We start from the raw sequence: 12,888 nt of genomic DNA, 5'->3' as shown, positions 1-12,888 counted from the left end.
GTTAAATAACTAGTGCTAAGATATGTTACCATCAATCGTGAATCTCTTTAGGGAGTTTAAGTCCCATTCCTCGAGATGATGTAGCCACTAAATCCCTTGTTAGTGGCTTAGTGAAAGGATCTGCAAGGTTTTCACTTGTTCTCACATATGATATTGAGATGACTCATCTTTGAATCAATTCTCTTACATATCCATGCCTTAGACTAATGTGTCTAGATTTCCCATTATACACTCCGTTGTATGCTCTACCCAATGTCGCTTCGCTATCACAATGTATCGATATAGTGGATACATTCTCTTTGATTAGGGATATCTCTATCAATAGATCCTGCAACTATTCGGCCTCTTTGCTAGTAGCAGCTAGAGCTATAAACGATGCTTCCATAGTAGAATGAGATATACATGTTAGTTTCTTGGAACCTCAAGAAATTTCACCCCCACCAAGTGTAAATACCCAACCAGTTGTGGACACTACTACAAAATTGTACTTAGACGACATGCATGAGATGATGTTTGTAGTAAAACTGTCGTGTCATGTTAAAAATATACATGACACAACAGTCGCTCACAAACTGTTGTACCATGCAAATTAAAACTCACATGAAACGACAGTTCTAATGAGACTGTTGTAACATGCCTATTTTTAACATGAGACAACATTTCTACTTAAACTGCTGTCTAATGCAATACAATTTTTCTAATCAAGTACTAATTTAATTTGTATTTTTTTTAATATAATTTAACATATTTTATGTAAATATATTAATAAAAAGTATTAATTAATAATTTGCAACACACAATAGCTACTAGTTAAAGAATGAATTTTGTTTTTAAATGAGTTATTCAAATAATTTTTAAATTTTTTAATACTTTTTTTGTAATATTAAATGATAATTGAATTACTTATTATATATTTAATAAAATAAGATTTCTTTTATTAAAATTCATTAATGATGGTGTTGTTTGGTAACACTTGAAAAATAAGTTTTTATTTAGTTAATTAAAAATTTGAGAATTAAACATAAAACAGTGTTTGGTAACTTTATTTTTATTTATTATTTTTAAAATTTTAATTAAAATTCATTAAATTTTGAAAATAGAATTTTTTTTCACTTTTAATTTTTTTTAAACCGTTTCGACTTTTTGTTTCATCTCTTCTTCAAATCAACACCCCGTTTCATATTGTTAAAGAAAAAATAAAAATAAAAGTTATCAAACGCATTTATTGTTTTTAAAAATAAAAAATAATAAATACATTTGATAACTTTTATTTTTATTTTTTGTTTAACAATATGAGATGTTAATTTGAAGAATAGAAGAATAAAAAAAAAAGTCGAAAACAGTTTAAAAAATTTTGAAAGTGAAAAAATTATATTTAATCAATTTTAATTAAAATTTTAAAAAATAACAAATAAAAATAGAGTTACCAAACATATTTTATGTTTGATTGTTAAATTTTTAATTAATTAAATAAAAAACTATTTTTTAAATATTACCAAACAATATAAATTTTTTTACCAATTAAACACAACCGATACTTATTAAAATTTTATAGTATTAATTTTATTTTTTTCTTTTAAAACTAATAAAAACTATTTTTTTAAAAACATATTATTTTTTCTCTACTTTATTTTTTAAAGAATGACTTATTTCTAGGTTAAAATATTGCCCCAGTAATCGTGACCCCCTCCACCCTCGTTTGACCTCGCGCACAGCACCTCCTCCATGACGATGCCCCCCACCTCCGTTCAACAACCCCGAATAGCACCCGAAGACAGTAGCCCAGCCGCCGTTCGACCCCAGGACAGCAGCCCCGACATTGCTCGACATCCACAACAGTTTGTGTGACTGGAGTCAACCTCTATTCTCCGACGAGTGGATTCTTCCTTCTCAGGCGACAACACCTCAGGTGCACTACGGATTCTCCAGGTATGGACCTCCGCCCTCTCTCATATATGTTCATATCTCACACACGATTAGAGCAATCACTGGAGTCCCAATTGCTTTCTTTCCCTTTTCTTTATTTTTTTTCCTCTCAAAGTTCAAACTCCCGATAATTCTTCTCAACTTTCTTTCTTTTGATTTTTGGGATTGAAGATTCAGAATGTCGAATTGGGTCTCTTTGTAGAGTTTTGTGTTGTTAAATCTTACCTTGATTTGTTTATAAGACTATAGAAACGGTCATGTATTGTAGAAGGGCTACTATTGATTTGATTCTTCTTTTGCTTCTTGTTCATGTTGCAGTCCAAGTTTAATTTGATTGATTTGGTTCTCAAGTCTTGCTATCTTACCTTCCACCATAGCTATTAATCAAACTTCTCCTAAATTTCTTTTGAAAGCTAATTATGAAGTTCGTTCTTTTGATAGCTTCTTTGAAGTGTTCCACATTTTTGTAACTAAACTGTAAAAGTTTGCTCCATCTTTTAAAGCTAGACTGCGATAATTTTTTGTTCTTAATATGTTGCTTGTGACAACAATAATTCTTACTGCAATTTTGTTGGTGTAATTTGTGCAGACCATCATGGTTAGTAGATGGTAACATAATCTCTACAAAGATCAAGAGTGCATCTAGCAACCATGATCTTGAAAGAATTAATTGGAAAAGCAACCCAGCTAGAGCCTGTCCTAATTGTGAATTTGTGATTGACAACAATGAAGTAAGATTTCCACTATTTCTTTATCCTCTGTGTACTTGGGAGAATTAGAAAGATGACAGAGAAAAGGGAATCACGGGGGAAGAGAAACAAGCTTTGAGGTCCCAGCCTCCCATGGGCATCCACATAGCGATATCTACAGTTTTCTGGTCCTGGGGTTAGGTGGGGAGCCTAGTTTCATTAAATAAAAAATCTTGATGAATTTTTATAATGCCATATTATTGTCTAGTGAAGTAGAATTTTCTTGAATAACTTGCTAATAGTAGGGCTAACTACTTAAATCATAGGTATAAGCTCTTTTAATGTAGACTATGGGTTATACTATGCATCTATTATAATTGGTTACAGGATGGCTACTCATAATGAGTGCGAAGATTTTTCAAAATACTATCTCATTTGTCAGACAAAGTAGAATTTGCTAGTGTAACTTTCTTACAGTATGGTTAAATACTTAAATTCTACTTATAAAGCTCTTATAGACTATGGGATCTCCATCTCGTCTATTATAATTGAGTAGCAGCTTGTTTAATTATAACGAATGCAAAGCATTTTCAGAATGCCATCTTATATGATCTGGCAAAGTAGAGTTTGGTATGGCTGCTTAGTCCCTTGCATCTGTGATTTAGCAAAAATATCTTTCCCTTAGTGGCCTCCTGGGCATTCTCAAGGATCAAGGTACTGGATCTGGAAATTTCTGTCATGCTATTTGTGTGCTTACTGTATATTTCCTGAGCTATTTCCTAGAGAGAGTTTAATTGGCTGGGTGAAGAGAGAGGGAGAGGCAAGTTCTCGAAATCCTGTTCTGTTTGATATTTTTTTGATACATTCTCATAATACAATCATTCTTCCTAATGATCCCTACGAGTTAATGAGTGGAAAGATGGTAGATGGTTATGAATTATATTGGGAAGTGAAAATTGATTCAAAAATGTTTTTTTTTTTTTTTTGCAATGTGCTATACTCGAGACTAGTTGTGCAATCCAAGATGTTGAACTTGGAGAGCTATTACATAGCTACTATGGAGCCAGTGAAAAGAAATATCACATTAATAATTTAGACGAAGATAAGGTTGTGGTGTTTTATAATGTGGCCGTAATTAATGACATTAGCCTTCAGCCACCTCAACAAATTATTGCAATAGTTTGAATAGCTGTGTGACACATCTTGGTCAATCCATGCTAAAATTGCTCCTGATTTTGCTCATTTATTATTTTAGAAAGAATGTTTACCCAATATGTCAGTGTTCTCTCACATATTGATTGCTAGTTTTACTTGTATATATGTTTCTTACACATTTTCTAACTTCCATGCTCAATTCTGATCTTTTCATGCGATCCTCTACTTAAGAACTTTTATTTATTTTATTTTTAATGTTTTTTGGCGAATAGAGAGCCTAGTTCATTATTTCATCTTGTTCTAGGAGAATTAGGCCATTTGGATTCTTATTGATGTTGTTGTCTAATAATGACATTTTCTCTAGTATGGCAATGGACGTGTTGAAGGAAACCTGTGCCAATATTGTTTTAGTAGAATATATTTATCATAGTACTAAAGTCATATTAATGGAGCATAATAGCATGTTAACATGATATTGAAACATACCAATCTTGTCTGTACTTGAAAATATTTGTAAAACTGTCTTTGCTGTTATTATGTTATATTCCTCGTGAACATAAGGCAGCAACTTGAATTGACAGGCTTTTCAGAAGTAGTGTTAGTGAGACCTTGTAGTGTAACAATTATTATAATTTTTATTTCATTTTTCATGTTGTCCTCCTAAATGTTGGCTTCTGAACATCTTGTAGAGCTTTACACAAAGAAAATGTTTCAGTTGCCGCAGTCTGCTTATTCTACATTAAGCATCCAAGACATTGTTCTTTTTCTAGGAATGAACGAGGATAATGCCACAAATTGTAAGAATCTTTTTCTTTCTTATATGGAAAAAGTTAAAATCCCTCCAATGTCCAGAATGATTCCATAGATATCTTTATCCTAATGCTCTCTTGATCAAGTATTCAATTTTTTCTAAACACATTTAATAAGTGCAAATAAAGAAACTTTAGATGTGAAAAGTATTTGCAAAACTGGGAAAGTAAAATTTACTATTATGACTATGCAATAGAACTATCATTACTCCTACTAAGGTTCTTCCAAAACCCAATAGCCTAGAATTATGTTACTTCTATGTATGTAGTAGTAAGGATTTCCTGATCCGCCGATCATGAATGAACTGAGATTCCTGAAGAGGCTTTGGCTTCTCTGAAACAAATATCATATTGTGATCTCAGCTAACCTCAAAGTTTTGTTAAGACTTTGCTAGTTACAGTCGTGCAATGAACTCCCACAGTAATAGTCAGATATAAACATTTTGATGTATGATACTAGCAAAAACATTGATCCCTAAGATTATAAAGTAGTTGTGATGATTTTGCTATTTCATTCTATCTTTTAGTTTCTGAGTTGCGTTTATACTTTCCTTAGCAGTAGATATTATTTTTAATGTATGAGCATTGCTAACTCTGTTAGGAGTTCTTTCATCTGCATATAATGATTGAATATTAATGATTTTGTTGAATATGTGTTTCTTTGAATGTGGTGTTTTATTACTTGTGATTTATTTGTAAGAGTGGAAGTATTTACTTGTGGTATTTGTGAGAGTTTCAAGATTTTAGAAAATTACAACAAGAAAGGCGTAATCATTTACAATACTCTCATAAGACTTCACGCCATAGCTATACTGAATTGGAAGCTGATTTAGTAAGTACATATATAGAAAGAATTATGCTTGATTTTATGTGTTTATTCATTTGATGTTAAAATTGACCTAATTCTATTATATGCAGCAAGCTAAGTGGGGCACAACAGAGCAGAGAGATCGATCTATACTCTGGAAGGAGGCCAGAAAATATTCTTCTGGCAACTATGCCACCGAGCGTGACAAGGTCATGGGAGAGGCCATCGTATGTTGTAAAACGTTAAATGACTTTTGGTAATTTTTTTATATTTTAGTTACAAACAAATAATTGATTAAATTTTGTACAGGAAGACATGCTTGAGCAAAGAAAAGAGGGCAAATTGATTGAGATCGGAACAAATGACATCCTAACACAAGTGTTAGGTACTGCTGAGCACCTCGGTTAAGTTCGAGGCCAGATTCGAGGTGTCACACAAAGAGACTACTTTCATAAGCCTGTTGGGGGCGGGGGGTCTAAGAGGCTTGCTAGAGTTACCTTTTGAAATCATAGCTAGAGTTTCTTGAGCGGATGAGTCATAGTTAGAGTCACTTTTGAAATGAGAATTAAAAAAATATACTAATTGTAGTTCTTAGTTAGCAAGTGAGTTAGCACTTATATATTTTGATCTTGTAATTTTTAGATTTGGAACATACTGAGTTCTATTGATTATTTTTGCCTGTTGATTCTGTCTGAACTATGTTGTAATTACACAGGAAATTATGAATGAATATAGTGGTTGAAAATAGAGAAATGAAAGAAATTCTCATATTCTATATGGGACATCGGTCTCCACAAAACTGTCGTCTTATGTATTGCAGGGGACGATACTTGCACATAAATTGTCATCTCATGTACTGTAGGAGGATGACGCTTGAGTAGGAACTGTCGTCTCATTTACTGCAGTGGATGACACTTGCATAGAAACTGTCGTCTCATTCACCACAGTGGATGACACTTGCACAGAAACTATCGTCTCATGTACCACAAGAGACAACGTTTGTATAGGAACCATCGTCTCATGTATGACAGGAGATGACGCCTTTATTTAAACCGTCATTTCATGCTTTACATGGCATGACATTGCATGAGATGACGGTATTAGAACCGACGTATGAGAGTCCATACGACGGTTTAAAACCAGTGTACCATGTCAATTTTGTAGTAGTGACAAGTTGTCCCCAAGATTGGATATCCAACTTGGATCTATATATCCTTCTAAGATTGAAGGAAATTTGGAGTGGTGAAGGCTTAGTCCTTTGGTTTTCTTGAGGAAACCTAGGACTCTTCCAATAGCCTTCCAGTGATCCACACATTGATTACTTGTAAACCTACTAAGTTTACTTACTGCAAATGCTATATCAAGTCTAGTACATTGGACAGTGTACATAAGACTCCCTATAGCACTAGTGTACTCCAATTGAGCCAACGTTCTTCCTTCATTCTTCTCTAGTTTTACACTATGATCGAATGGAGTATTGGCATCTTTAACCTTGAGAAGGTTAAATTTGTTAATTACTTTCTAAATATAGTGGGCTTGCCCTAACGCAAAACATCTACTATGTTTCTTTACTTTGATACCAAGTATGGTGTCAACTTCTCCAAGATCTTTCATCTTGAAGGTTGATGATAGAAAGATCTTCATTTCTTCTATCCCTTTCATGCTATCACTTAGAATAAGCATGTCATCCATATATAAGCAAACAATGATCACATATCCCTTACAGGTTTTGGAATACAAACACTTGTCTCCATTGTTATGCCTAAACCCATTAGACATGATGGCTTGATCGAATTTCTCATGGCATTGCTTAGGAGCTTGTTTCAATCCATATAAGAAATCTACAAGTCTACATACTTTATGTTCATATTTTGGTATGACAAACCCTTCGGGTTGTTCCATATAGACCTCCTCATTGAGGTCACCATTAAGGAATGTCGTTTTGAAATCCATCTGATGAACATACAAGTTGTGTCTAGAAGCCAAAGCGAACAAAATTCTTATAGAAGTTGTTCTTGCAACAAGCGCATAGGAATCGAAATAATTGATGCCATCTTTTTGCCTAAACCCTTTAGCTACTAATCTAGCTTTAATGGTTTGGATAGTTCTGTCAGTGTGGTATTTTCTCCTAAATACCCACTTACACCCAATTGGCTTACACCCCGATGGGAGATCTACCAATTCCCAAGTGTTGTTGGAAAGAATGGAATCCATCTCATCATTGATGGCTTCTTTCCAAAATGCACTATCTCTCTATTGCATAGCTTCTTTATAAGTCTTAGGATCATCCTCAACTAGAAGTACAATAGGAATTTTCCTAATGACTTCCTCTTTATTTCCTTCTACCATGTAGAATGAAATTCGTTGAGAATCTATCTCATCCACTACTAGACTTTTCTCCTTTTTAAACCTTTGACTTCTTCTAAGTTCAAATGTTTGCTTTACATTCTTTTGATAATTCTCCTCTTGAGAATCATTTATGGATGTAGAAGCTTGAGAATTGTTCTCATATAACAAATTCTCCTTTAGAGATGGTGAAGCTTGAGAATTGTTATCACATAACATGTTATCAAAGAATTCAACTTCTCTAGATTCAATCACAATATTAGACTCTAAGTCTAATAGCCTATAAGATTTACTATTGTTGGCATAACCAACAAAAGGACACTTTATGGCTTTTGAACCTAACTTTACTCTATTAGGTTCGTTTTTCTTGCAATATGCAAGACACCCCCACACTTTGAAGTACCCTATGTTGGGTTTTCTTCCTTTCCATAACTCATATGGAGATACATCATATTTCTTCATCGGTATTTGATTAAGAATGTGACAAGCGGTTAACAACGCTTTAGCCCATAAGTTGAAATTCAACTTAGAAAACACCAACATAACATAGAATTTATCATCTTTAGATAAGTCCTATTTTTCCTTTCGACAACACCATTGTATTGTGGTATATAAGGTGTGGTGCACTCATGAATTATACCATTTTCTTCACAAAATGTATGGAATTCATTAGAGAAGTAATCTCCTCCTCTATCACTTCTTAGCACCTTAATATTTTTATTAAGTTGATTTTCAACTTCTAATTTATATACTTTTAAAAGCATCAAAAGTTTCATCTTTATGCTTTAAAAGAAACACATAGGTATATCTACTAAAATCATCTATAAAAGTAAGAAAATACCTTTTACCACCTCTAGTTAAAACAACATTTAATTCACAAAGATCGCTATGGATTAAATCTAGTAAATTAGATGATCTTTCTACACTAGGAAATGGTTTCTTAATCATTTTTGCCTCAACATATGTTTCACATTTACCTCATTTTACTACTCTTTTCATGGTTGAAAAACCTATGTGAGATAGTCTAATATGCCACAAAAATAAAGAATCGTACTCAACTATATAGGCAGAATTTGTATTTTTATTGATAACATTGAAAGTTACATCATTGGTGCACAACTTAACCATACCCTCACAAGAGTACCCCTTTCCCAAAAATACATTGGATTTGGTAAGAATAAGTTTACCGAACTCAAAAACGGCTTTAATGCTGGGATCACCAAGCAAATCACCTCTTAACAAGTTTCTACTCATTTTGGGAACATAAAGTACATTCACTAATGTAACTTTCTTGTTAGAGGTGAAAAAGACTTCAATGGTACCTTTGCCAAGTACATTGGATTTGCCCTCATTGCCCATTTGAATCTCATGGTTGTCCTTTGACTCTTCAAAGGTCTTGAACAATGATTTGGCATAGGTGACATGGATGATGGCACATGTATCATACCACCACCCTTTCACCTTTCCTTGGACTGCATTCACCTTACTAAGGGTAGCAACTATGTTTTCCTCTTGAGTTGCGTTTACCTTATGTCCTTGTTGGTCTTTTCTATGCCTACACTCTCTAGTGTAGTGACCCTTTTTCCCACACACAAAGCAAGGACCTTTCTCGCCCTTAAACTTGTTTGGGTTGGTTCTTGAACCCAAGGATGTCTCGTTACCCTTCTTGCCTTTCCATTTGTTTTTGGGATGTTTTGGTTGTGACACCGCATTTTCTTTGGAAATCTCTCCATTAGACCCCTCCACAAGTTTATCTCTACATATCGATTCATCCTTGATTCGAATATGCTTTTGGATTTCTTTCAAAGAATAATCCTCATTTTTATGAATGATTCTTTTCCTATAGCTCTTCCAAGTTGGTGGTAATTTAGCCACTATAGCACCAACTTGAAAGGCCTCGGGAAGCTCAATCATCAAAACTTTCAATTTGTTAACAATTATTTGCAATTCATGTATTTGAGGAAGAATAGGTTCATCACCAAAATACTTGAAATCAAAATATTGAGATATCAAAAACTTTTTGGTACCTTCCTCTTCCGCCTTGAATTTTGTCTCAAGTGCAACTCATATCTCCGTTGTCGATGTAATGCCCCAAAATCCCTAATGAGGTTTAATGGTTAGATTAGGAGGCCGGGAGGGCCATAATTTATTTATTATGCCATTAAATGATTATATGCATGATTATGTGAATTATACTATTATATGATGATAAATGCATGTGGGTCCACTTTTCATTATAAGGGTATTTTGGTAATTTGGCCCGTTGATGGCATATTTGTATATTTTCATGCATGTTGGTGAATTATGGTTGAGGCCACATTATAATGTGGATTTGTTCAAGCTATTCGGCATGAGACGATCTTTGAATACAAGTTAGCGGTTTGGTCATAATGGGGTTAATTTCGGGGCTTAGGGTGAGTCTCGGGGTAATTTGATAATTAGTACATTACCAGGAATTAAAAGGTAATGGGATATGATTTATTAGCATTTGAGAATATTGGGAATAACGGGAATTGGAGGATGTTAATTATAATTAACGAGACAGGCAGGAAAGGAAGATTTTTTCCTTGGGGTTGTTAAGGAAATAAATATGACCTAGGGGAATTTCGGTCTTTTGATAATGGGTTATACTTAAAACTAGAAGGCTATAGAAAACTAAACCAAAAACAGAGACTCTTTCTTCCTCCTCACGATCATCTTTCCTTCTCTTTCCTTTTTGAATTTTTGAAGCTCCAATTGAGGATTCAAGCTAGGGAATCAAGCCTTAAGGGTCTAGGATTGTATTCTACCATTGAAGAGGGTTTTTTCCCTATTTTTCTATTAATTTTCAGCTGGAATTTTGGATTGGATATTTGAGAATTCATTGAAGTTTTTGGCAAAGTTTGATTGGGTTTTGAAGCCTAGGACTTGTAGAATGGGTATTTTGATTCATTTGTGAGTTTGGTTCAGGTTTGGAATCAGTTCTTGAAGTTTGGAAATTGGAGAAATCGAAGGGGAAAAACCAGGGCTGAATCACCCTGGTTCTAGCACTACAGTTCGATGAAAATAAACATGAAATGCTTGACCGACCTTAAGTTCGATGAAAATAAAAGCGCTTGTCTAGTCTAAAGGCTAGTTACTTAGAGCCAGAACCAAAAGGTCCAGGTGACTACATCGTCACATGGCTAAGGGTGCGGAGCCCAAGTTTGTGACTCACTCATTAGTCACTTATCTAATTCAAGTCTGTGACTCCATAGTCACTTATCTGGTTTAAGTTTTTGACTTACTCATCAGTCACTTATCTGGTTAAGGCTACAAGCCCCAGCATGATTATCAGAATCTTTATTTATCTTCACTAATCTGAATTGGGCTACAAGCCCAGTATGATTATCATAATCATCATCTGATATTGTGTACATGCAGTAATGAGTTTTCTTGCTGAGCCTTGGCTCACGGGTGCTATGTGGTGCGGGTAAAGGGAAAGAAAAGCTCACCCTGCCTTGAGTGGAGAGCATAGGTGGCGATGTGTACATATGCAACCGCTTGACCACCACGACCAAGGTGTTTCTCAGAGGAACTATGGGTTAACCCTATTTTTTCTGCTTAGGTCGGCGGGTTGTAACTTTTACACTGTAATGACCATTTTGAATTGTAAATAACTTATAAATGCTTTTATGGGCCCATGTACAGTTTTATGTTTTAAATAAAATACATCCTTTCCTTTTGAACGAGATTTTTCACCTTAGCCTATTAATAACACATAGATGCACGTTTATAACCAAATGACTCGTTTAGCGAGTTAAACACTGTTTAAAGTTCACAGTAATGGTCTTGGAGTAACCAGGGCATTATAGCCAATTTGGTCTCGGTGTAGAGGTCATAGAGCCTATCAAAAAGGGCGTTGAGGATATGACCCCTACAAAGGAGATTGTCCTCCTCCCTCTTCCTTCTTTTCTCCACGTCCTCGGGAGTGTCCTTGATGGATGGTGTTGGGAGAGGTTCTAGAGTGGACTCTAGAATGTAGGCGATTTTGAGAGTGGTCAAAAGGAATCTCACCTTGTCTTGCCATCTAGTGAAATTGGACCCATCAAATCTATCCAACCTCACTAGATCTTGATTCATAATCTTGATAGTCTCACCTTCCATTGACACAAACAAAGGGTAAGCTTTTGAATATTAGGAAAATGTAATTTGCCTCAATGGACATTGGTAAGAAAATTACAACTCTAGACAAAATATTACAAATAAATAATTATTGATTAAAAAGTGTTACAACTCTATGACTGAAAATACAAATAAACAATAGAAGGATTAGAAGAAGAGAATGGAGAAATACAACTCTAAGTAAAATGATACAAATAAAGTAAAAGTGTTTGAAACAAAAGAAATAAAAAGATTACAAATCTAAACAAAGATACAAGTAAATAGAACAAGAATAATGAGAAGAAAAAGTAAGAACAAGAACAAAAATCAAGAAAGTCTCACTCACACAACCAAAGTGAAGAGTGTTGGGGTTCACCAACTTGAACAAAGTTTGAAACCTTTGTCCAAAAGTTTATTTCCCCCTAACTCAAGCACTAAGGGATCTCTCACATATTTTGGAAATGCTTTCTAGAATAATCAAGCCTCTAGGTGTTTTCTAGCCAAGTGCTCTAATAGATAGAAAAATGGTGTCTTACAAGTGAGCAATAGGCTCCTATTTATAGAGTTTAGAGACACCCCTTTAATTTCAAATTCCACCACCAATGATTAATTGGATGTTTATGGAATTAAAAATGAGATTTGGGAGTTATTTGGGTTTTTCAAGCCGTTCAAAATTGTTGGAAAAAACTGAAAAAAGTTGGTCAGTAATTCACCTGTGGCCGCGGGCACAGGCCTCTATTCCCCAGGCCGCGGCCACTAACCAATTTCAGCACACAAAATTGTGTTGTTTTTCCAAACAGCTCCAATTCACTCCCAATAGATTTTGTAACCCTCAAAACACATTATTGGGGTTAAAATCATATCTCTAACAGTCATTTCACATATGGCTTTAAGAAATTCATCTCAATCTTGTGTAACATCACATCTACACAATAATGGGCAATATTTGGAAGTTACAAATTTGTGACTGAATTTGTAACACCAAATATGTTACATATTTGGATATTCACACATATCTAAATATTGTAATTCT

The 12,888-nt window shown here is 34.3% G+C and overlaps 1 long non-coding RNA gene across 2 annotated transcripts; it reads left to right on the top strand.

The window, feature by feature from the left end:
- The first annotated feature begins 1,777 nt into the window (after positions 1 to 1,777).
- On the top strand, positions 1,778 to 4,509 carry LOC133816554 (uncharacterized). Of its 2 annotated transcripts, XR_009885328.1 has the most exons (4): positions 1,788 to 1,929; positions 2,340 to 2,392; positions 2,516 to 2,657; positions 4,460 to 4,509. It is a non-coding gene; the product is annotated as an uncharacterized LOC133816554 (long non-coding RNA). The 2 variants fall into 2 exon arrangements; XR_009885327.1 differs by lacking the exon at positions 4,460 to 4,509 and having other exon boundaries at positions 1,778 to 1,929; positions 2,516 to 2,729.
- Positions 4,510 to 12,888: the final 8,379 nt, after the last annotated feature.

This window comes from Humulus lupulus, chromosome 2 (genome assembly GCF_963169125.1).
Source record: "Humulus lupulus chromosome 2, drHumLupu1.1, whole genome shotgun sequence".
Taxonomy (NCBI): Eukaryota; Viridiplantae; Streptophyta; class Magnoliopsida; order Rosales; family Cannabaceae; genus Humulus; species Humulus lupulus.
Note: the sequence above shows the minus strand (reverse complement) of the source record. Positions and strands in the feature narration are given on the sequence as shown.